Source organism: Gopherus evgoodei, chromosome 7, assembly GCF_007399415.2.
Source record: "Gopherus evgoodei ecotype Sinaloan lineage chromosome 7, rGopEvg1_v1.p, whole genome shotgun sequence".
In the NCBI taxonomy this organism is placed as follows: domain Eukaryota; kingdom Metazoa; phylum Chordata; order Testudines; family Testudinidae; genus Gopherus; species Gopherus evgoodei.
In genome coordinates this window covers 44275694-44296829 of record NC_044328.1, presented here as the reverse complement: position 1 = coordinate 44296829, position 21136 = coordinate 44275694, and the positions used below count along the sequence as shown (strand labels likewise).

The window sequence follows — 21136 nt, the reverse complement described above, 5'->3', positions numbered from 1 at the left end:
AGGAATAAAGTTTGCAATCGGGGGATAGAAAGGAAGCTAATAGTGTCAAAAAAATCACAATGGAGATGAACAAAGTGTACTCCATCAATTAAACTAAACAGAGGCACTGAAATCAAGTTGCTTAATGCAATACTGCAGGTCTCTCACCATTTTGCTATATATTCCCTACCTCCAAAGTACCTGCAGTACTGTATGTATCAGTCTTACATAAAAAGAATCCCATATCTATACAGTATAAGGAGGGTGAACACCTGGTTTGAGAAACTGCAAGTTAAAAAAGCCCCGGTATACAGTATGTATATCTAGAGGGCTCCCAATTTGTTATCTTAGCCAACAGATTCCTCTTTGTTGCCAAATGGAGCTACCATCTAAACAGATCTACCATTGCCCTGGGTTAAGACACTTAGTCTGAAAGAGTGTAGCATGAGAACTAACAACTGTATAGCACTATTTTTTCATTAAAACATTGATATTCAAATCCAGCTACCTGTTACAAGGTTGTGGAGCTGTGGAGTGTGGCTGGCATGGGCAGCAGTTATCTGAACACTAACTGATATTACCCAATTCTAGTCTTATAATTGGATCAGACACAAAAAAGTCAGCCAGTACAAAAATCAAAATAAAACTCTGTCCTAATAGTAACCCTATAACTCAGTCCTTGTAGGGTTGTTATGGCATTAGAGAGGAATTCCTTTGCTAACCTCGTATCAAGAAACAACCAGAATGAATCAGTCCAACCCTTTCTAAAAATGGCAGCTGTACTTAAACAGCTGGCATTGACAAACTCCTAAGAAAATTCACAACTGTCTGTTTTTTGTCTGTCTCTTTCCTGTTTTCCTGAATGTGTTGTTCTTTGTTGCATGGCATGAATTTGTCACGGCCAGATTTTTTTTTATCTAAAAGAAAACAAAACTTACAACGGTAACATTGTTCTACATGGCAACTGAAAGTTAATTCATGTGCTCAGAGGAGTATGATATTTATTTATTATTTCTCAGGCTGTTTTTCAGCTGATAAATTTACGGGGAAGGAAGCTGTTGTCCGAGGCAACAGGGACCTTGAAACGCAATTGCCAGAGCTCTTGGAAGCTGCTAAATCATGACAGTAAAATAGGGTTGCCAACCTTCTATTTACACAAAACCAAACACCGTTGCCCTGCCCCCTACCCTGCCATTCCTCCAAGGCCTCAACCCCACCTTACCCTTTCTCCAAGGCCCAGCCCCCTGCTCACTCCTTCCCCTCTCTCTCTGTTGCTCACTCTCCCCACCCTCATTCACTAGGTCATTTTCACTGGGCTGGCTCAGGGGTTGGGGTGCAGGAGAGGGCTCTGTGCTGAGGCAGGGGGTTGGGGTGTGGAAGGGTGTGAGGGCTCCAGCTTCGGGTGCAGGCTCTGGTGTGGAGCCAGGAATGAAGGATTGGGATACAGAAGGGGGCTCTGGGCTGGGGCTGAAGGGTTCAGAGTGCGGAAGGGGCCTCTGGGCTGGGGCAGAGTGTGAGGTGCGGGCAGTGTGAGGGCTCCGACTGGGGGTGCAGGCTCTGGGGCGGGGCTAGGAATGAGAGGTTTGGGTTGCAGGAGGGTGCTCTGGGCTGGGATCAAGGAGTTTGGAGGATGGGAGGGGGATCAGGGCTTGGGCAGAGGGTCAGGGATGTAGGCTGCAAGCGGCACTTACCTCAAGCAGCTCCTGGAAACAACAGCATATCTCCTTTCCGGCTCTTATGCGGAGGCATGGACAGGCGGCTCTGCATGCTGCCCCATCCACAGGCACCACCCCCTCAACTCCTATTGGCTGCAGTTCCCAGCCAATAGGAGCTGCAGAGCTGGGCCTTGGGGCGGGAGCAGTGTGCGGAGGTGCCTGGCTGCTCCTACGTGTAGGAGCCGGAGGGAGAACATGCTGCTGCTTCTGGGAGCCGTGCAGACCCATCGCAGGCAGGAAGCCTGCCTTAGTCCCACTGCGCCACTGACTGAACTTTTAACAGCCTGATCAGCAGTGCTGACCAAAGCCGCCAGGGTCCCTTTTTGCCAGGGCATTCCAGTCAAAAACTGGACACCTGGCAACCCTACAGAAAAAAGAAAGAGGTTTTGGGAGCACTAAACAAAATGGGCTTGATGTTCCTGTCACTTACTCCTTTATTGCACCAGTGTAACTCCAGTGGCTTCAGAAGAGTTGTTACTGCTTTACACCAGTGTAAATGAAAAGTGAATCAAAGACCAGTTGCTGCAGCTAGAACCCGATTCCTTTTAGTCAGCAATGTGCAAGTACACACACCCAGCAACTGTCAGCTCGTGCCTCTCGCCACTTCTTTGTTCAGCTTTACTGTGAACAATTCCATTCAGAGCTTTGGGTTGGCCTGTTCTTTAAATAATTTCCAAGATATCACTGGGGCTGTGAATTACTGAGTCTGGATATCCCCTTTCAGGGGTTTTACCATTCCCTCTGTGGTTTCCTAAAGAAGTCACTGCACATTTTAAAAATGTCACTGCAGTTTTTGTGTTGCAGTTTGACCCACTCCCAATCTTCAGAGGCAGTGATGGGGTAAAATATCAAAGAGATCAGCACATCCAGGTCCCGTGCACTGAAAGGAGTCCCCTCAAATAATTATTTTCCAACAGTAATAGTCTCCCCCTAAATAAAAAATAAATAAAAAAGATTGTGTTTCCTAGTAATGCCTCTAGCCGTATGCAGAGAGCAGTTTGGGGTTTCTGTTTTTTCTACTGATCTGCACCACCTTTAGCCATCCTTCCCTGCCCATTTGGAAATGAATCTGGTGTGCTCCTCCTCCGTATCAGGAACTCCTCAGTTCAGTCCTCTACTCCCTGGGATAGTCTAGTTTTCCTTTTTTGCCACAGTGTTTCCCCTGCAACACATAAACACCCTCTGAAAGCTTAAGTTCAGGCCCAAGCATTTTAAGTTTTCAAGACTGAAGGCAGGTCTACACTTAAAATGGTGCTTTAGCGCAGCTGCACCACTGTAGTGCTTCAGTGAAGATGCTCTACGCCAACAGGAGAAGCTCTCCCGGTGACACAGCGCTCTCTACATTGGTGCTTAGGTTGGTATAACTATGTTGCTCAAGGGTGGGGATTTTTTCACACCCTAAGCAATGTATTTATACCAAAGTAATTCCGTAGTGTAGACCGGGCCTGGTTTTGCTCTGGGTAGATTCCACTGACTTTACAAATTAGTTTTATTTTTATCTTGATCTGAAAAATAGCAAATATTTCCAGGCAAAGGGGATCTGTAGACTTCAGTTTAAAAGAAAACTTGGCTCTTAAATACTAATTTTAAGGGAGCTTGGCACCTAATTCGCTTAGGTTCTTTAAGGAACCATAACACCTTTGAAAATCTGTCCCTGAGAGTCTGACAGAGTTAACAGCCAAGAAGCTATAGGAAAAGTAGAAGAGTGTTACAAGGTATACACAAATCTGAGAGTGCGAGAAATGAGGAGGAGGCAATGATACCTAGATAGCAGGCAATTCCCAAAGTAAAAAGGGGAACCGACCTCTGCAAAGGGAAAAATGTTGAATTTGCTCCTTTGGTTACCCTAAAAAATTTTGGCCAGTCAACAGAAACGTAAAAATTTGATTGTGGCTTCATAAGATAAAGCTATGCTGGTGATGAGAGGAAGATTCAAAGGGTCACACTGCACTACTAGAAGTTCCTAGGCCTTCTTCCTCTTGGGTGACTAGCAGCTGATGGAGGGGCATGGCCTAACTCTGTTCAGAATACTTCACATTGCTGGCATCACTAACACTCCTGCTGCCTTTGCATTCAGGAATTATAGAAACTGGCATTGTGATCCACTCCCTGTGCCCTCCTTCCCCTCCTTGTGCACCAACACAGGGCCAGCCATGATCTAGTCCTGCTTTATTAGCGCTGCATGAGATATCAGGTACATGATATTTCCACCACCTTAGTCTAAAATTTTGGCTGAACAGCTATTCTCACAAGATTCCAGACCCTTACAGTTTTGGAGTAGAACTAGAACTCAGATCGTAGAGGCATTTTGTCATCAGTGGAATCAAATTTGAACCACCCTGAAATCTGAAGGTTTGGATTCAAGGTTCAGATTTTGGTCTATTTCTACTAAAACCTAGAGCAATAAAAAGCAGTGCTAGTATTAGGTATTACCTTTGATAGGCCATTTTCATATTAAATCATTTGTCTACCACTTCAAGGGTCAAACTCCTTGGTTGATAGCCAAAAAGTGAGACAAGCTTGGGGGATGACTGCAACAATGAAAGGAGAAGAACATCCTTCCTGAAGATTTGCTGAAGATGTTTGCAAATTACCATCCAGGAGTTTGAAGGAATTCTTCAGTCACGCACACCAGAGTATTGTCCTTGACCAGCATGCGTGGTGTGGCTACTGGAGATGGGCATACCAACCATTTTTGCTTTGTTTTTTTTTTGTCCCCTCCTTCCAGAGGCCAGCAGCAGAACTAGAAAATTACATTTTTTTTTGGTCATTTTCCCAAATTCTATTTTCATCATCAGACTCTTCGCATGAAGAATTAGGTTTCTTTTCTAGCAGCCAATACGTTAAGTAAGTGTAACATAGATACAGACAATAATTCTGTGGGACTATCTCAGTACAAGAAGGAAACTCTCTCTCTCTTGAACAATCATCTCTTTAAAGAAAAACTTGTATATTCATTTTGGGGAGCAGCTTCAAGAGGACATGGTAAAAGCTTTGCTACCTTTCCTGGTTACGAGATGACAAACTTCCGTCTATTCCCTTTGATGATTCCATCTTTAATCCTTTCATAACCTTTTATTCTCTCCACAAGCTATACATTAATGAATCTTTTGCACACACACAAACAAAACTTCTATCTTGTTAGTACAGTCACATTATATCCTGGCATAATAGACAAAAATTCTGCTGTTTGATGAAAGTCTGTTTTCATGAAGCAGTGGCTTTGGATACTGGAGTTCCATTCAGTTTCAGTCTTTCATGATGTAAATTGGAAGAATTAGTTGGCACTACACACCAGAACAAAATAATGTGAATGATGTCTTTAGATCTCCAGAAATGTTTCTGATGTCTTGATAAAGTGCTTAATTAAACTTGTCTGTGGGTACATTTCAACAGAAGTATTCCAAGATTGAAAGGAAGGATCACAGTGGTGCAATTTCTAACAGTTACAAGATATTAAGGGGTTTTACACAGATTTACTAGAGGGAAAAAAAGATTAGGCAAGGAGTTAAATGTCACAGATTAGGCAAGGAGTTAAATGTCACATTTCCCCCTTCATATGAAATTCTGAGTGTACAACACCAGAACCTCAGATGCCTCACAATACGTACCACACAAATACGGCATCCCCTATTTTATTCCTATTACTGAGAATGAAAGAAACTCTGATCATATATATTTGTATGGAGTATCTCTACTATAGAGTTCCTGCAATAAAACAATGGAGCTACAATTTATACAATAAGTACAAATATTACACAGAGTGCACTAATGTCCCAGTTCAGTAAAGCACTTACATATGAGTAGTCCAATTAAAGTCAATGGGATTATTCATATGCTTAAAGTTAAGCATGTTAAGTGCTTTGCTAAATGCATTACATTATTTTAATCACTAGAGAAAATCAGGCTGATTTGGATAATGGGCTAGCAATTCATGTTGTAGTTCAGAAATCAAATCCAACGTGATTTATTTTTTATCATAATAAATCCCAGAGATAAGATACTTTTATATATACCCATATCAAGCATCTCTCACTTCAGCTGACACTACCATGCCTACTTTGGGGTTTATTTGTTTTTAATCAGTGTTTTACTAACTGCTTTTCAGCTAAAATGCACCTTTTGTTATCATCTATCTCTGTGTGACTGGCTGCTAAGATCTGAAGTTGAGAGATGTGGTGGACTGTAACTCACCAGGAAAATTAATGATCCCATTACACAGTTTTAAGAATCATGATTAGTGTTAAAAAGCCCACTTCAGAGTTCCATAACCAATGATCTAGTGGCACTATTTTTACAAACATGGCAGCAGAGCATTTTGGAGTTGCTGAGACTCAAGTTTCTAAATCAGTGGGTCTCAACTTTTTTTTACTGGCGACCCCTTTCACATCGCAAGCCTCTGAGTGCAATCCCCTTAATAAAGTAAATACACTGTTTAATCTATTTAACACCATTATAAATGCTGGAGGCAAGCAGGGTTTGGGGTGGAGGCTGACAGCTCACAACCCCCCCATGTAGTGACCTTGTGACCCCCTGAGGGGTCCCAGCCCCCAGTTTGAGAACCCCTGTACTAAATGATGCAAGATATTTTGAAAGCAACGTTCCAGTGCTTTTTCAACAAGGGGAATACAGAAGACTTACTTGTAATTTGAAGGGCAGAAGAAGATGCTTCCCGCTCTGGTCCGAACTCTAGCTCCTATGTCTCAGGATAACTTCATAAACAGGGATGTACCAAGTATGGCAATATTAGTCTGAACAGAGAGCAGGTCCTGAAAAAACTAATGAGAACACAAACCTGTCAACGTTTGTCATTGTAGGGGAAATTGTATGGAATACTGGAATGCCCACAGGAAAGGCACACTTGTGATTATCCTAATTTGCCTCTAGGCAGTCCCAGTGCATTAAATCCACCCTGATGAAGAACCTTTATCAGGCAGCAAAAGCTTTAAACAAATGATAGGTCATATTGACTATGAGATCTTATACAGTATCCACCTCTTCTCATCCTTATGCAGAACCTTTACAGAGAAAGTCTACTTCCAAAATAATTCAAGGATGAAGGGGACAGGAAATATCATTTAAAGAATATGTGATGCAAAATTTCCTTAAGAAGTATATCAGTCACACAGATTGTGCAATAAATGTATTAGCAAAGGAGAGAAATATCTTCAGGTTAATGAAGGGGTTAATTTCTTTTATTTGTAGTTTTTACTTTTCGGGGTGTAAGAACCTGACCAGAACTGCAGGCGGTGTGCCTTTTGTTTTTAATGAAAAAAGTTATATTTATAGTTTGATAATGTTAATATCACTTTTCTTTCTGTTATTAATATTATTATGGCAATACATTTGCTCTTTTTTATTTCATTGTGTTTTCTTTTAGGAGTACTTTCCATGGGACTTTGGAATATAAGGATTATAAATAGCTCCCACCCCAAAGTTCCTAAGGACATTTTTGCCCTGTTTTTCCCCAGTTCATTAGCAAACTGGTGCTTTTTACTGACATGTTAATTTTCAGTGCAAAGAAATATATCCACACAGGCCACCCACGGGGACCAGGTAACAGTGACCTCTCATACAAATGGTCTCTCTAAAACACTGTATTTACATTTTCAAAAATAAAAACAAGAATATATTAGGGACCAGATGACAAAAAGTGGTCTCCTCTCATACCAGGTGGTCTATCTTAAAGAAGGTGGTCTTGAAGGTTTCTCTGTTATTTTTGCTAGTGTTCTACGGAATCTCAGACTCATCAGGAATATCTGAAATGCTGATTAAAAAGAAACAAATTTTCAGTTATGACTTGAAAACAGTAGGATGTTGGTAGTTACCGTCTATAATTATCCTGTTTTCTCCCTTTGTTCTCCCTGGTCCCAATAAAGCAAAGCATTTAAACTGATGCTTAACTTGAATCCAGTGGGTCTACTCACATGTTTAAAGTCAAAACACATGGTTACATGCTTGCTGGATCAGGGACTCTGTCTCTTTTCTATTTCTTTGTTCTCTGAATCATTTCCCTATAATGTCCCTTACTGTTTCATTCTGTTTGTCTCTTATGATTTTCTTTCTTTGCTTCTTTCTTTCCATTTCATCTTTCATATCATCTTTTCTTGCAACATCTTGTTCATTGTTTTATTTCCCCTCCCATTACCTTATCCATTCTGCTACATTGTTTTCCAACCTTTACCTCTCTATAATCAGATATTTTGATCTGATGAAAGTATCAAACCAAAACATCAATAAAGATGGTACAGTTTTTATAGTTTTTTTATTTAGTGTTTAAAATACTAGAAAACAAAGACCAGTTTAGTTTTACAACTAGTTTATGATTTTTATTGTTGTTGGTCACAATTAAATAATTGTACAAATTTGGTTCTTTGTGACACAGACTTGCTTAAAATCATTTAAAATGTCATTTGAAAAGTACTTTCACCACAGATCGTTGTATTTTTTAATTTATGTCATTTTGAGATTTCAGTGGGTCAGATGGTGGTGGTATGTGTGACGACTTGGTGGTGAAACTTCTAGAGATTATATTGGATGTTTCCTTTCTTTTGCATGGCTCTGTGTGCAAATAGTGTCCCTGGCTTGGGGCATGCTGGGGAGTGTGGAATTCCGTTTTGCGATAATTCCACTGTTTTCTCACAGTAACATCTCAACAACTGCTTCAATAAATCCTCCCTCCACTCTCCTGCAAATGCTCATGTTTTCCCTGCTGTTACACATAATGGACAGAGCAATAACCGAGCAGTGTAATCCTTCTCATGTGATGAGACTTTCAAAACAAAGCAAATTTTTACTTAAAATCCATAGCCCTTACTTTAATTGCTAGATTATCTATTGCCTCCCTATCTTCAGTATGGGACAAGTGTCTAGTCTTACTATGACAATGATCCCAAGACCACAAATAGAATGTACTTCTGCTATCCCAACCACTGATAACAGGGTAAGAGTCTATGCTTCATCTCTAACAGGTGCATCACAGAACTTGAGGTCTGTGGGGGGAGTGGTTATGGTGATTTTTGGCCACCTTTGCACTCTTTTGCCCAGCTTGTAGCTGTGCAGCCACCCCCCTCCTGCGTCAGCGAGAACCCAGCATACCCTTATGCCAAGGCTTGTGAGAGGGTCATCAGAAGACTGCAGGGCTTTTAAAGCTCTTTTATGCCACTCTGGCCAGTTTATCCTGTGTAAAGGTGCTGGAGTGGGCACGAGAATTTCGCCCCTGGTCTCTCAGTCACAGTTGACTCCTCTTAGAGTACATCCATGCCATAATACTATGGACCTTCGGAACTAGTGTGTAGCAATGCTACATCAATGAAGATGAAAATCTGAGAAACATTTGGAGCTCAGTCCTTCAAGGTGCTGAGCACCCTGGCCCCATTCCATCAAAGAGCTAAGCACATGCTTAAAGATAACTATGGACTGGAGCCAAAGTGCCCCAGAGTGCTCAGCACCTTGCAAGATTGAGCCCTCTGTAATGTGTATTACAGAACGACAGATTCTTTCCATCATTCTTCTCATTTGTCTAGCCAAATAGGATGTTATTTCATCCTTTCCCACCATTTACTTTGAATTTAAATTGCCATGTTTAAATATGATAAGTTAAGACAGCTCTTTGTCCTATAGACAAAGAAATCATGCAATCACCTCTTTGATGGAGAATAGGAACCAGTGGCCCAACTCAGCAAAATTCTCATTGACTTCAATGGCGCAGAATAAACCCCTAGATTGGCAACTGGTAGACCAGACTCTGCACAAGAGTGTAAGGAGGGAATATTTTGGCCAAGAAAAATGGGAAAGATCCACCTGCCATGGAATCTTTAATGTCCATGCAGAACCAACAGGGCCTTGGTGTTTAAGGTCTCATCTACCTAATGACATACTTCAACCTTTATAGTCCCAGAAGCAATAGAAAAAATATCATTGTATTTTTCAGTTGTATAAATTATAGTCATATCATTTGCATTGCTGCAGTTTATTATTACTACATCTTTTGGGCTCCAAATTCATCTAATTTGGGTCTCTTGCAGTTAAAAGTCAGTGATTTCCTTTTCAACCCACTAATGTCAGTCAAATGTTAATTACAGAATTAATCTGTGCAGGAGAACTATTTATTGAAGCAATTTGTTATATATCTAGTTTTCTTGACTCTTACAAGAGATGTTTCACCTTTTTTTTAATAGAATGTACAATATTTAAATGTACCTGTATTAAAATGATGAATTATGGCTATGTTGTGATGGGGCATTGTTTCTACACATTTCTTGTAGACATCAATTGATTTCTAAGACATTTAAATCTTTATATACTTTTTACTTTTGGTACGCTGAAGTTTTCAGCTTGTATGTTAGATGTTGGAATACACTAGCATTGTAAGTGCTGTAATATACTTTTTATTAATAATAATCTTTCTTATAATTATGATGATTTAAAGAAGTGATTTTCACTCCTTTTGAATTAGTTCAGATAGCTAGAAATGTCTAAGCTTTAATACAGATTCTTTACTTAAATAATAGCTAGTAGGAGGAGAGCAAACATTTATTTTTTTCTATATCCTTTACTACCTTATCATATGCTTTTTCAGCCAAATCAATCCTTTGTTTTTCTTCTTGATGATGTAAGAGCACTGATTTATGTTTTGCTTTTAATCTCAATAATTCAGAGCATTATTCAGAATTATTATTATGCCAGGCTGAACATTTTAAAGAGGGCTTTCTAAACTAGTACAGATGACATTTTGAAGGAATAGACACTGAACTACATCTCTAGGAGTTGACCTTGGCCATGGAATTCGAAATATTGTATTTTAAAAATCTCCCAGTATATGTAAGACAGGGTTTGTTTGGTTTTTAATAAATAGATACGCTTCTAACCGACTCACATTTAACAAAGTCAGTAACTTAGTCAGGAAAAGAACCCAGAGTCACAGTCCAGTGCCCTATCTACTATATGATGTATAGTAAAAATCAGAGACTGAAGGTTTAAATATTCAGTATGTATGGGGGAATAAAGATTTAGTCAAAGGACTTCCATCCATGAAGTGGGGATAATGGTACTTACCTCCTTGTAAGATGCTATGAGATCTATGAACGACAAGCACTACATAAGAGCTAAATATTATTATATTATTATTATTTAAAATGGCTTAGCCATTTCACTTAATTTTAAGAATAAATACGATAATTTCCAGGACAAAGGAGATTTTTCTGAAAATTTTCAGTACAAGGTGTCAAAAACAGGACTTAGAATGGATTGTTGGTCTCAGCCTTAAATATGGAGCCATGAGTATGATTCATAACTGGAAAAGTCCAATTAATTCCCATGCATCATGCTGAAACTTTACTCCTTAGTGTCAGAGCAGCGGTGGAGATTTCCATTTCAATTAGTGTGCTGTATGTATTCCTGTACTATTTGAGTTTGTTACATATGTTGTAAATACTTTCCTTTTTCCTTTTGTAAAATAAATGTTTACTTATATTTTTTCCTATCATTTGTAAACAGCAGCTGATCTAACTAATAAATCATAAAACCATTTACATGTCTTGTTTCAATTTTGGGATGAGTTTTTCTTTTTAATTACTTTTCAAATTATGTAATTATTATATGTTGTTTAGAAGGACTTTCAAGTAGCTTAGGACCCAAATTTCACTGGCATGCCTTACAAATGTTATGAAATTGTGGGAAATGCTCTATATATTGTAAATAACTAGAGTGGTTTTTTTAATTAAAAATTCAGCACTCTAAGATTTTTTTTTAAAGAAACCCTTTTGCAAGAAACAAATAAGTAAATCACATGATTGTCTACTGCTGTCTCATCCGCAGAAGTTCAGGTAACTAACACTTGCCCAAGCTGTGCTTATATAATTGGGGAAGCTGGTACAGAAATAGAAAGTAAAAAAACCCAAAAAGCCATAAATCATGTGGTGTTCCCATTTTGCTCCAAAACAAAAGCAGTACACATTGTCCAGAGTCAAAACTCACCTTTTCCTGGGCTCTGGCTTTAATAAAGAGGTATTAAAATAAACTCTTGTTCAAGGCTTTTTGGATTATTTAGATTATTTGTATTAAAGTAGGACCTAAAGACTACCTGATACCAGGACTTCATTGGGTTATGGCCTGTACAAACACATAACAAGAGACAGTCTCTGCCCTGAACAGTTTACAACCTAGGTAGATCAAACAGACAAATAGTGGCAGGGATAACAGAGGCACAGAGTAATGTAGTGACTTGCAAAGATCAGAAAACAAGTCAGTGACCTAGTCAGGAAAAGAACCTAGAGTTGCAGTCCAGTGTCCTATCTGCCAGACAATTTTGTCTCCCTTTGGGTGTTCCTAGGATTCCTCCCTTCTGACTTCTCTGCTCCAGATCCAACATTCCTCTGTCCAGAGGACAACTTCCAACTCTGTTATATCCAGGCTGGAGTTTAACAAACCACACATGCCCTAATGAATCAGCAGGACTTGATTAGTATCTCTCAACAGGGTTCCAATACCTGCATGACTCCACAGAAGATCTATAACGCCCTCTTACAGGACCATTTTAATTTCAACTTCATTAAAAACAAATAGGTAAAATAAAGACCAGTTACTTACCCTACAGTAACTGTGGTTCTTTGAGATGTATTATCCACATGAATTCCACTCTTGGTGTCAGAGCCGGTGCAAGGATGTTTCGTGCCCTAGGCGAAACTTCCACCTTGTGCCCTCCTGCCCCCCGTGCCCCTGCCCTGAAGCGCCCACCTCGTGGCAAGTCTCCTCTCTGCCCTGAGGCACCCCCCCTCCCACGGCAGCTCCTCACCCTTCACCCTCAGGCACCCCCCTGGCCCCAGCTCACCCCTGCTCCATCTCCACCCTGAGCACGCCATCGCTGCTTCACTTCTCCCGCCTCCCAGGCTTGCGGCGCCTAAGCTGATTGGCGCTGCAAGTCTGGGAGGTGGGAGAAGTGAAGCAGCTCACCCTTGCCCCACCTCGTTTCCCAGCACTCGTCGCTGCTTCACTTCTCCTACCTCCCAGGCTTGCAGCGCCTAAGCTGATTGGTGCCACAAGCCTGGGAGGCGGGAGAAGTGAATCAGCCACAGCGTGCTCGGGGAGGAGGCAGGGCAGGGGTGAGCTGGGGCAGAGAGTTCCCCTGCGTGCTGCCCCCCCCCTACTTGCTGCAGGCAGCCCTCCCCGAGCTCCCCTGCCCCAGCTCCCTCTGCCTAAATGCCGGCGGTGACTGGGGTGGCCGAAGATCCGACTGCCACAGTTGCATCCAAAGAAAATGGTGCCCCCCAAATCCTAGTGCCCTAGGCGACTGCCTAGGTCATCTAAATGGTTGCACTGGCCCTGCTTGGTGTACATGTTCCCTGTGCATGCAAGATCCAGTTCTTTTGGCCACACTTGTGCCCTAACTGTCCTCCTGTCCCCCATATCTGAAGGTATAAAGGGCAAAGGGGCCCAACTGTCCCTGAGTTCCTTTATCAATACAGAAACCCAGCAGGATAGAACTCTGTAGTAACAGAGATGGAGGGTGGGTCTTGGAATCCGTGTGAATGACACATCTCACAGAACCATAGTTACTGCAGGATAAGTGACCATTCTCTTTTCTTCAAGTGATTGTCCACATGGATTCCACTCTACTGTGCAGTTGCCTGTTTGCTTGGAGGCAGGTACAAGGAGCCCTACTTAAACAATGACTGCAGGACAGCCCTACCAAAACAGGTACCCAGTCTGGAAGCCTCTATTAAAGAATAGTGTCTTGTAACACGCCACATAACTGCCCCACAAATTTCAGGTATAGCGACATTCCTTAAATGGGCCGCAGAGGCCGAGCTCTAGTGGAATGAGCTCTAATGCGGCGAGGTGAATCTAACCTGACTAACTCATAACATGTCCTTCTACAATTGGAGACCCACTTAGATAACCACTGTGAGGCAATAGCTTGCCCCTTAACTCTGTCAGCAAAGGCCACAAATAAGACTCGGCATGTTCTTGCATGACTGTTTCCTGTAGATGTAAAAAGATGGTAACCTTACTGCAATAAGTGTGTGAAGTTCAGCTTCCCGAAGGATTGAGTAAGGCTTAGGAAAGAAAACCAGGAGGTGAATGCTTTGATTTATACAGAATTCAAAGACAACCTTGGGCACAAACTTGGGGTGAGGTCTGAGAGTGACCCTCTCCTTATTAAACACTGTTTAAGGGGGACCTGCCATGAGGGCCTAAATCTCCCCTATCCTTCAAGTTGATGTAATGGATATTAAAAAGGCAGACTTCCCTGATCGGTGGTATGGAGAAGCTAGTATAGGGTACTGGTTGCTAAAGGCTCAAAGAGGCAGGATCCATCAACCCAACTGATATTGTATAGAGTTTCTGAAGGGAAGGGGTTCCTGAACCCAGCGAAGACCCAAGAATGAGGCCCTAAAGGTATCTTGCCACTCTAGAGTGGGAAAAAACTGTATGGCCTTGCACAGATATCAGTGCAAATTGACCCTTATGGAATTGATGGAAAGCCTAGATTCTTTCAGGGTTAGCAAATATTCCAGTATTGCTGAAATTGGTGGTGATGACAAGTGTAAGAGATATATAGAATAGATATGCCTTAAAAATGATTAATAATTAGTTATTCCTTCTGGCCCTCAAAATGAGAAAAGCTATCCATTTCTGTTTATCCCAAAATAAGATATACCTAGAAAGTAAAGACAATAAAAACATTCACATCATGTGAGATACTTTGTCTAAGGACCAATTTTGTGAATTGCCAGGGGGTGTGTGAACGAGGGGGTGCCAGGGCTCAACCCTCCCTGGGGAGGAGGGGAGCCACACCGACCTCATCTCGTCATCCGAGGGCCTCTGCCCTTGGGTTCGCACTCTGCTCTGGCGGTTCGGACCCTGTGTGCGGGACCGAACAGCTACACAGTTAAATACTAGGGGCCCAGCCCTTGCTTCGGGCGGGGCACCAAACACAGTTATCAGCTCTGGCCCTTTGGAGCAGGGCAGAGCAGTGGCAAAGTCAAAGGGGGCCCAGCCCTTGATTCGGACAGGGCACCAAACACAGTAACAGTTAGCTCTGGCCCTTTGGGGCAGGGCAGAGCAGTGACACTAGGCGGGACGAGTGGGAGTCTGCCATCCGGTTACGGGTGGCAGGGGGAACGCAGGCCCATCCACTCCTCTGCGTTCCAGCCCGGGGCCCTAGTAGCGGCTGACTCCACTAGTGGCGGTCAGTGGGGAGGTCCTGACCGAAACACACTGACATAGGCGCAGGGCCTTCTGCAGCCTGACTGTAGTCAGCTGCCCCCGGGCTACTTCCAGCCTCCCCCCGGGTTCCTACCTGGTCCGTCGGGGTGTCCAGTACCATGGGCTCCTCCCAGTCCGGGCAAGGTGGGAGGTCCGGGACTACCTCCGGGATGGCGGACCAGGTCTGGTCTAGCGGCTCCTCGGGGCCGTAAGTGGGGACGGGACAGCTCCGGCAGCTCCTCGTCGTAGCGACTGCGGGGCAGCTCCCACTGGCCTCAGGCCTCAGCGGCTTCCCGGTGAGGAGGGTCAGCGGGCACGTCTGCTCCTGCCGGTGGCCGGGCCCTGACTGAAGGCTGAGACCCGGCTTTTATCCTTCTGGGTCACCGCCTGACCCTTTGAGGGGCGGGACTTCCTCCCAACGGTTCCGCCCTGGGGGGTGATTGACGGGGCTCAACCCTCTCTGGGGAGGAGGGGAGCCACACCGCCGCGCTACAGGGTGCTTGACCTCCACTCTCTGCTTCAGGCCCTGCCCCCACTCCACCCTTTCGCCCAAGCCCTCACCTCTGCTCTGCCCCATTCCACACCCTCCCCCGAGCACACCCCTCTCCCAGCGCCTCCTGCATGCTGCTGAACAGCTGATCGCGGTGGGAGGGAGGTGCTGGGAAGGAGGTGGAGGAGCTGCTTGGCGGGGTCCCCATGGGGAGGGAGAGGGAGGAGCTGATGCACAGTGCTGCTGGCAGGTGCTGAGCACCCACTATTTTTTTTCCATGGGTGCTCCACCCCCGGAGCATCCACGGAGTCAACACCTATGCTAAGGACCCACAAATCAGCCAAGGTTGGAGTCCCTATCCCCCAAGAATAAAACTAAAATGGCTAAATGAGAACATTGTTAATCACTTAGGCAAGAATCTCTCATAATGTGCTTATGGATAACACCTCTTTCTCCTTCCCAACTTAACTAAAAAGAACTCCAGGTTACCAAGGGTGACATCCTGATTTCCTAGGCAGTGGCCCATTGCACATTCTGAGTGGATTGAGGGATGGGTGGCAGGGACACCAAAATGGGGGGAAGGGGCAGAGGGCCATGGCCCCATCACTTTTTACTGTCCATAAGGGCAAGCGATGGGGGAAGAAGGGGTGGAGAGGAGCAAGTAGGGTCTTGGGGGGAAGAGGCAGTGCAAAGGCAGGGGCATGGGGTCAAGAGGCAGCGCAAAGGCGGGGGCTTCGGGAGAAGGGGAAGTATGGAGGAGTATGGTTTGGGTGCCAATGGCCCCTCCAGTTTTGGGGAGCTTCCATCGCTCCTGATGGGTGGGCAAGCTGCAAGTTAAGCAAACTTGAAATGACTGGCTTAAAATTGAAGGTCAAATTGGGCAAACTACCTGCTACCCCAAGAAATCCAAGTCACATGTTTTCACTCCCAAATTATTAACTATATATTGTTTTCATGTAAATCAAATATACCATGGATAATATGTTTTTCATCCCCAGTGAGAAGCTGCCATTTCTTTGCCTCCTGAGTCAGTTCTACATCCTTCTATATATGGATAATGTCTCTTGTTCAACTGTAAGTCCCAAATAATGCTTATGTACAATCAAAAAAATGTATGGCATATGTCTGCCAAATTTAAAAGATATAAGTGAGTTTGTTGGTTTTCATTGTAAATAATTGTTGCACCCCGGAAATAATAGGAATTGTCTGGTACAAAAAAAAGGGAATATTGAAAGATATAAACTAGCATATAACCTTAGAATAAGTGAAATTGCTTAAAAGGGGGGATCCATCTTGCCAGTAGGGATTAATAATGAAATGCAATCCTCGAAATTAATCAAACTTAAAAAGCCTCCGATAAGAGAAAGGCTTGAAGAAATTGGTTGTACACCTGCGCCATCTACTGGATACCAATGGAAGCAGCAGAGAAACTGAGCTGAAAACTGAGCACTCACTTGGCCAGAGTCCTACAGAAACCAGAGAGTGGTCCCCTGTAATAAGACCTGAGATAAAACTGAGATAACCACATGCAACTTCAGAGCTGACTGAATTCAGCAACCAGCTGCAGAATCCGAAGTGTGACCATCACCCGGCCTATCCATATAGAAAGGACTCTCCCCAACCCAGGGTTGGAGAGAGGATAAGAAGTGGTGAGATTTCATTTCGCATATTGTATTTCCCTTTCTGTTCTTTAATACAAATAACTATAGGTTATCTTGCTAAGTCTACACCTTCCAGTGAGACATCACGTAGCCATATTTTAGATTTTAACTCCTTTATAAATCCAAGCAAATTGGCCTAAGAGAGCTCGAAAACAATAACTTCAAGAAATTGGCTTTGAAATTCTCAGTTTGTCTCTTTTGGACCAATCCATTCAAACAATAGTAACCACACTCTGAAAAATGTCTTAAAGATAAATGCATCCTTGGAAATGTGATAGATGTGTTAGGTACTAAAGAATTGATGATCATAAGTCAATGTCATAAGAAATCTTGGTAATTTGCATTGTTCTTTAGTATAACTACTAAGCCTCAACTCCATTCTGTGATAATTGCTTTGCAAGACTGTATTGTATGCAGTACACACCTAGAACATTGGTTGTGTCTGCACTGGAGTGGTGAACTGTTGATTGTATACTAATGTGATTCTGGCTAAATTCATAAACTGTTGGTTGGTTAAGAATAAGAAAGTGTCCTGATTTGAGATATACTGTTCAAGATAAAAGTTGACCTGAAAAGAACCCAGAGTTAGAACTCAATAAACGGGATTATCCTATTAGATTCCGTTCTATTGTGGCTATAAACACTTATTCAGTTGGCAAAAGTTTGTTAGATTTCAGAGTCTAACTGGCACCTCAGCAAATGCATAAAAATTCACACACACACACACACACACACACACACACACACGCACACACGCACGCGCACACGCACACGCACGCGCACACACCCCCTTCAGGCTTACACCAGGGAGAAAGCTGGTGCTGAGATGCCCAAATAGGAAATCTCTTCCATTTAGCCTTTTAATTCAGTCTGGCTAAAGACTTCTTGCTTTAGAACGGAATGTCTGAACCTCAACTGAACAGCTTTGTTTGGTGTACATCATTCAGGCTGTCACATGTAATAAAGCTTGGTCTGGGTGTTGAATCTGACCATTTTTCTGTCAGACTATGTCAGGCAGGGCCAGTAGGATGATTAGGGGGTTGAGTGATCCATCAGATCTGAATACTAGAACTGTCTGGCCCATGCTGGGGCAATCAAAATGACCAGTCCTACATCTTGTCTCAGTCTCCTCAGTATCATGGGAATTGGTGGAAAGACGTACCTCAGTCCTGGCGTCCAGGGAAGGAGGAAGACATCTGTCAGGAAGTCTGGGTGGAAACCCTCTGGAGCAACATGTCCAACACTTCTTGTTCTGGCCTATGACAGGTCTATTTCTGGGAATTTCTACTTGCAATAGACTGAGTAGGACCGGGTCTTTGACAGACATTTTGTGGTTGTCTGAGAATTGCTTGCTGGGTTGTTCTGCCAACCAAAGATAGGGGAAGTCTCTCTGGACACACAGCTGAAATTGAAGCCAGGAGCTGGAGACAGCACTTCCATGGGGCAAACAGGAGAAGCTTCCCCAGGATTCTGAATCAAACTGGGTAAACTCCCTGGGGAGACATGACCTGGACCAGCCTGAGTTAACTGTACCTGCTCCTCACCTCCCAGCTCTGCCCTCGCCCTTAGCCCCCTGCATCAGACTCTGGTAGCCTGAGCTCTAGGCAGGCCCACGCTTTACTCTCTCTGCCACCGATGTATAATCTCTCCTTCTTCTCTCTGCCCACCCCCCACCTCATCCCCTGCTTTCTGCCCCTTTTAGTCAGCGGCATTCTGGTACCTTCAGGTTTAGGACCACACCAAGTGCTCCTTTCTGCCCCTGTCAGAAGAGGTCAGCACCAATGTAGTGGCAGGCAAATGGGGCTCTTGAATAAATGTGGCTCAGGAGCTTGGGGTGGAATCATGACTCATTGGGGCACTAATAGAGAGAGAGACTGACCAGAGGGCTGAGACCTGGCTACAGCCTTTCTATCTGTATGAGAAGAGGTTTGCTTGGTCTCCTGAGGAGGAACAGCTTCATATGGATGCATTTCCTTGCTTTCTGACTGTGCTTGGAGTAAGAATGGCATGCCCTCTTTTCTCAGCTTACATGTTGCTAGAGTCAGCATCCTGGGACTGCTATCATGAACCTATAAAGGGATGAGAGGTGCAGTCTAACGGAGTGAAATGAAGGTTACTTTCTTGTAACTGAAGTTTTCAAGATGGGCTGAGCTTGTTCAATCTCTTGGGATATGTGCTGACTGGTGCAGCTGAACGGTGGAATCGCTGTAAGCAGTGCACTGTAAGCGGTGCCTTAGTACTCGAGTGCCCCTTCCTGCCCCTCCCCTCAACGTTCTAGCACATTCAGAGGGTGTGTCAGTACCGCCTCAGTTCCTTCCACCACTAATGCGGAGCTGTGCTTAATTAGGACTCTGCAGAAGAGGGGAAGGCAGGCTGGGAGCGTGAATATGCAGAGTCCATCTTGAAGTAACCTTCTTTGAGTGTCCTCTGCATATTCCCACTCTTGCGAAAGTTTGGTCAACCAGATACTGACATGGTACCGTAATTAAACAGATACTGGAGAACAGCCCTGCCAAACTGTGCATTAGACCTAGTAGCTGTGTCTAATGCATATTCTTTAGTAAAAATATGTATCCAGGGCCATCCTTAGGCATACGTAGCTGTGTAGGGCACCCGAAAATTTGGGGCACAACCCTCACTTACTGTGGTGCGGACTCCTCTCCTCTCCGGCCCCTCTCTCGCACTGGGCCAGCAGGCCTCTCCCCTCCCCTCCCCTCCCTCCCTCCTCAGGCGACCGGCTAAGGGCTCCAGCTCGGGTGGGGCCTCGCGGGCCGGAATGAAAGTTTGCATGTGAGTGAGCAGGGGGGAGACAGGCAAGGCTGGGAACAGAGCTGGCGGGATACCTGGAGGCTGGGAAGAGACGGGGGGAGCCGAGCTCAGGGAGGAGAGCTGAGCACAGGACTTCAGGGAATGGGGAGGCAGAGGAGGAACTGAGCTGGGGATGGCTTGGGGGAGCTGGGTGGGGAAGGGAAAAGAGAAGAAGGGGTTCTTGTCTGACTCAGTGAGCAAGCACCAAACGCACTAGGGCCTCCTGGGGAGCAGGATCGTGGCCCTAGGGGAGAGCAGCTGTTCCAAGCAGTCCCACACTGTACCTGTACCTCTCCCCTCTTCTGCCCACGTGCCCTGACCTGTCAGCAATGCCCTGCAATCTCTCCTAGGTATGTCTACAGATCAATGGACAGCAGTCGATCCAGCAGGGGTCAATTTATTGCATCTAGTCTAGAAATGATAAATCGACCCCTGAGCACTCTCCTGTTGACTCCTGTACTCCTCTGCTGCAAGAGGCGCAAGTGGAGTCAATGGGGGAGCAGCAGCAATCAACTCACCACAGTGAAGACACCATGGTAAGTTGATATAAGTACATTGACTTCAGCTACATTATTCACGTAGCTGAAGCTGCATAACTTAGATCAATACCCTCTCCCCCACTGCAGACCAGGCCCTAGTCTCCTTTTCACTTCACCACCCTCTTCTCTGAAGTTTAAGCCCAGATGCTGAGGATCCCTTTTGGACCATCACCTTTTCCTCTCCTCCCTTCCGCAGCCAGGATCAGGAGTAGATGCAGGCTGGGAGGAGGGAGAGGCACGCACCCAACCTGGCTGGGGAGGAGGGAAAGTTAAAGGAAAATAAAAGAAGGTGGCGTTTGCTTTTCTGCCAGTTCACCATATTCCGGTCTCAACAGAAGGAAACTGACACTAAAACAAAAGGAGGAAGGCAATGTACCAGGAGCAGAAAAGCAGCAATCAGGGCTGCAGAATACAAGGGAGGGAGTGACTGGGGAGGAAGATGGACTCGCACTTGACAAGGCTGGAGTAGCTGAAAACTTATTTAGGGAAAAAGGACGTGATTTTTTTTTTTTGTGGATCCAAGTATTTCCACGGCTCCCTCTCAAGGTGGTACAATTTTGAACGAGGGAGAGTTCTAAACAGTGCAGAGTTGAGTGGGATTTTAAAGGTCCCTTCAAGAATGCAGCATCTTCCTCACCTGTGGGAAAGACCTTTAAAAACTGCCTTAAATAATCCAAAACAAGAGCCACTGTTCAAATGAGACTTGGCTGGTTGTGGCTCCAGCCCCACTGTTGA

General features: G+C 44.1%; 1 long non-coding RNA gene across 1 annotated transcript in view; it reads right to left on the bottom strand.

Moving 5' to 3' along the window:
- Window positions 1-5084: 5084 nt before the first annotated feature.
- Window positions 5085-21136, bottom strand: part of LOC115655609 — a 33486-nt gene continuing 17434 nt past the window's right edge. Inside the window, exons 2-3 of the long non-coding RNA XR_004001432.1 lie at window positions 6336-7461; window positions 5085-5173 (exon numbers count right to left, since the gene is read on the bottom strand). This is a non-coding gene — a long non-coding RNA (uncharacterized LOC115655609). The remainder of the gene's footprint in view (window positions 5174-6335; window positions 7462-21136) is intronic.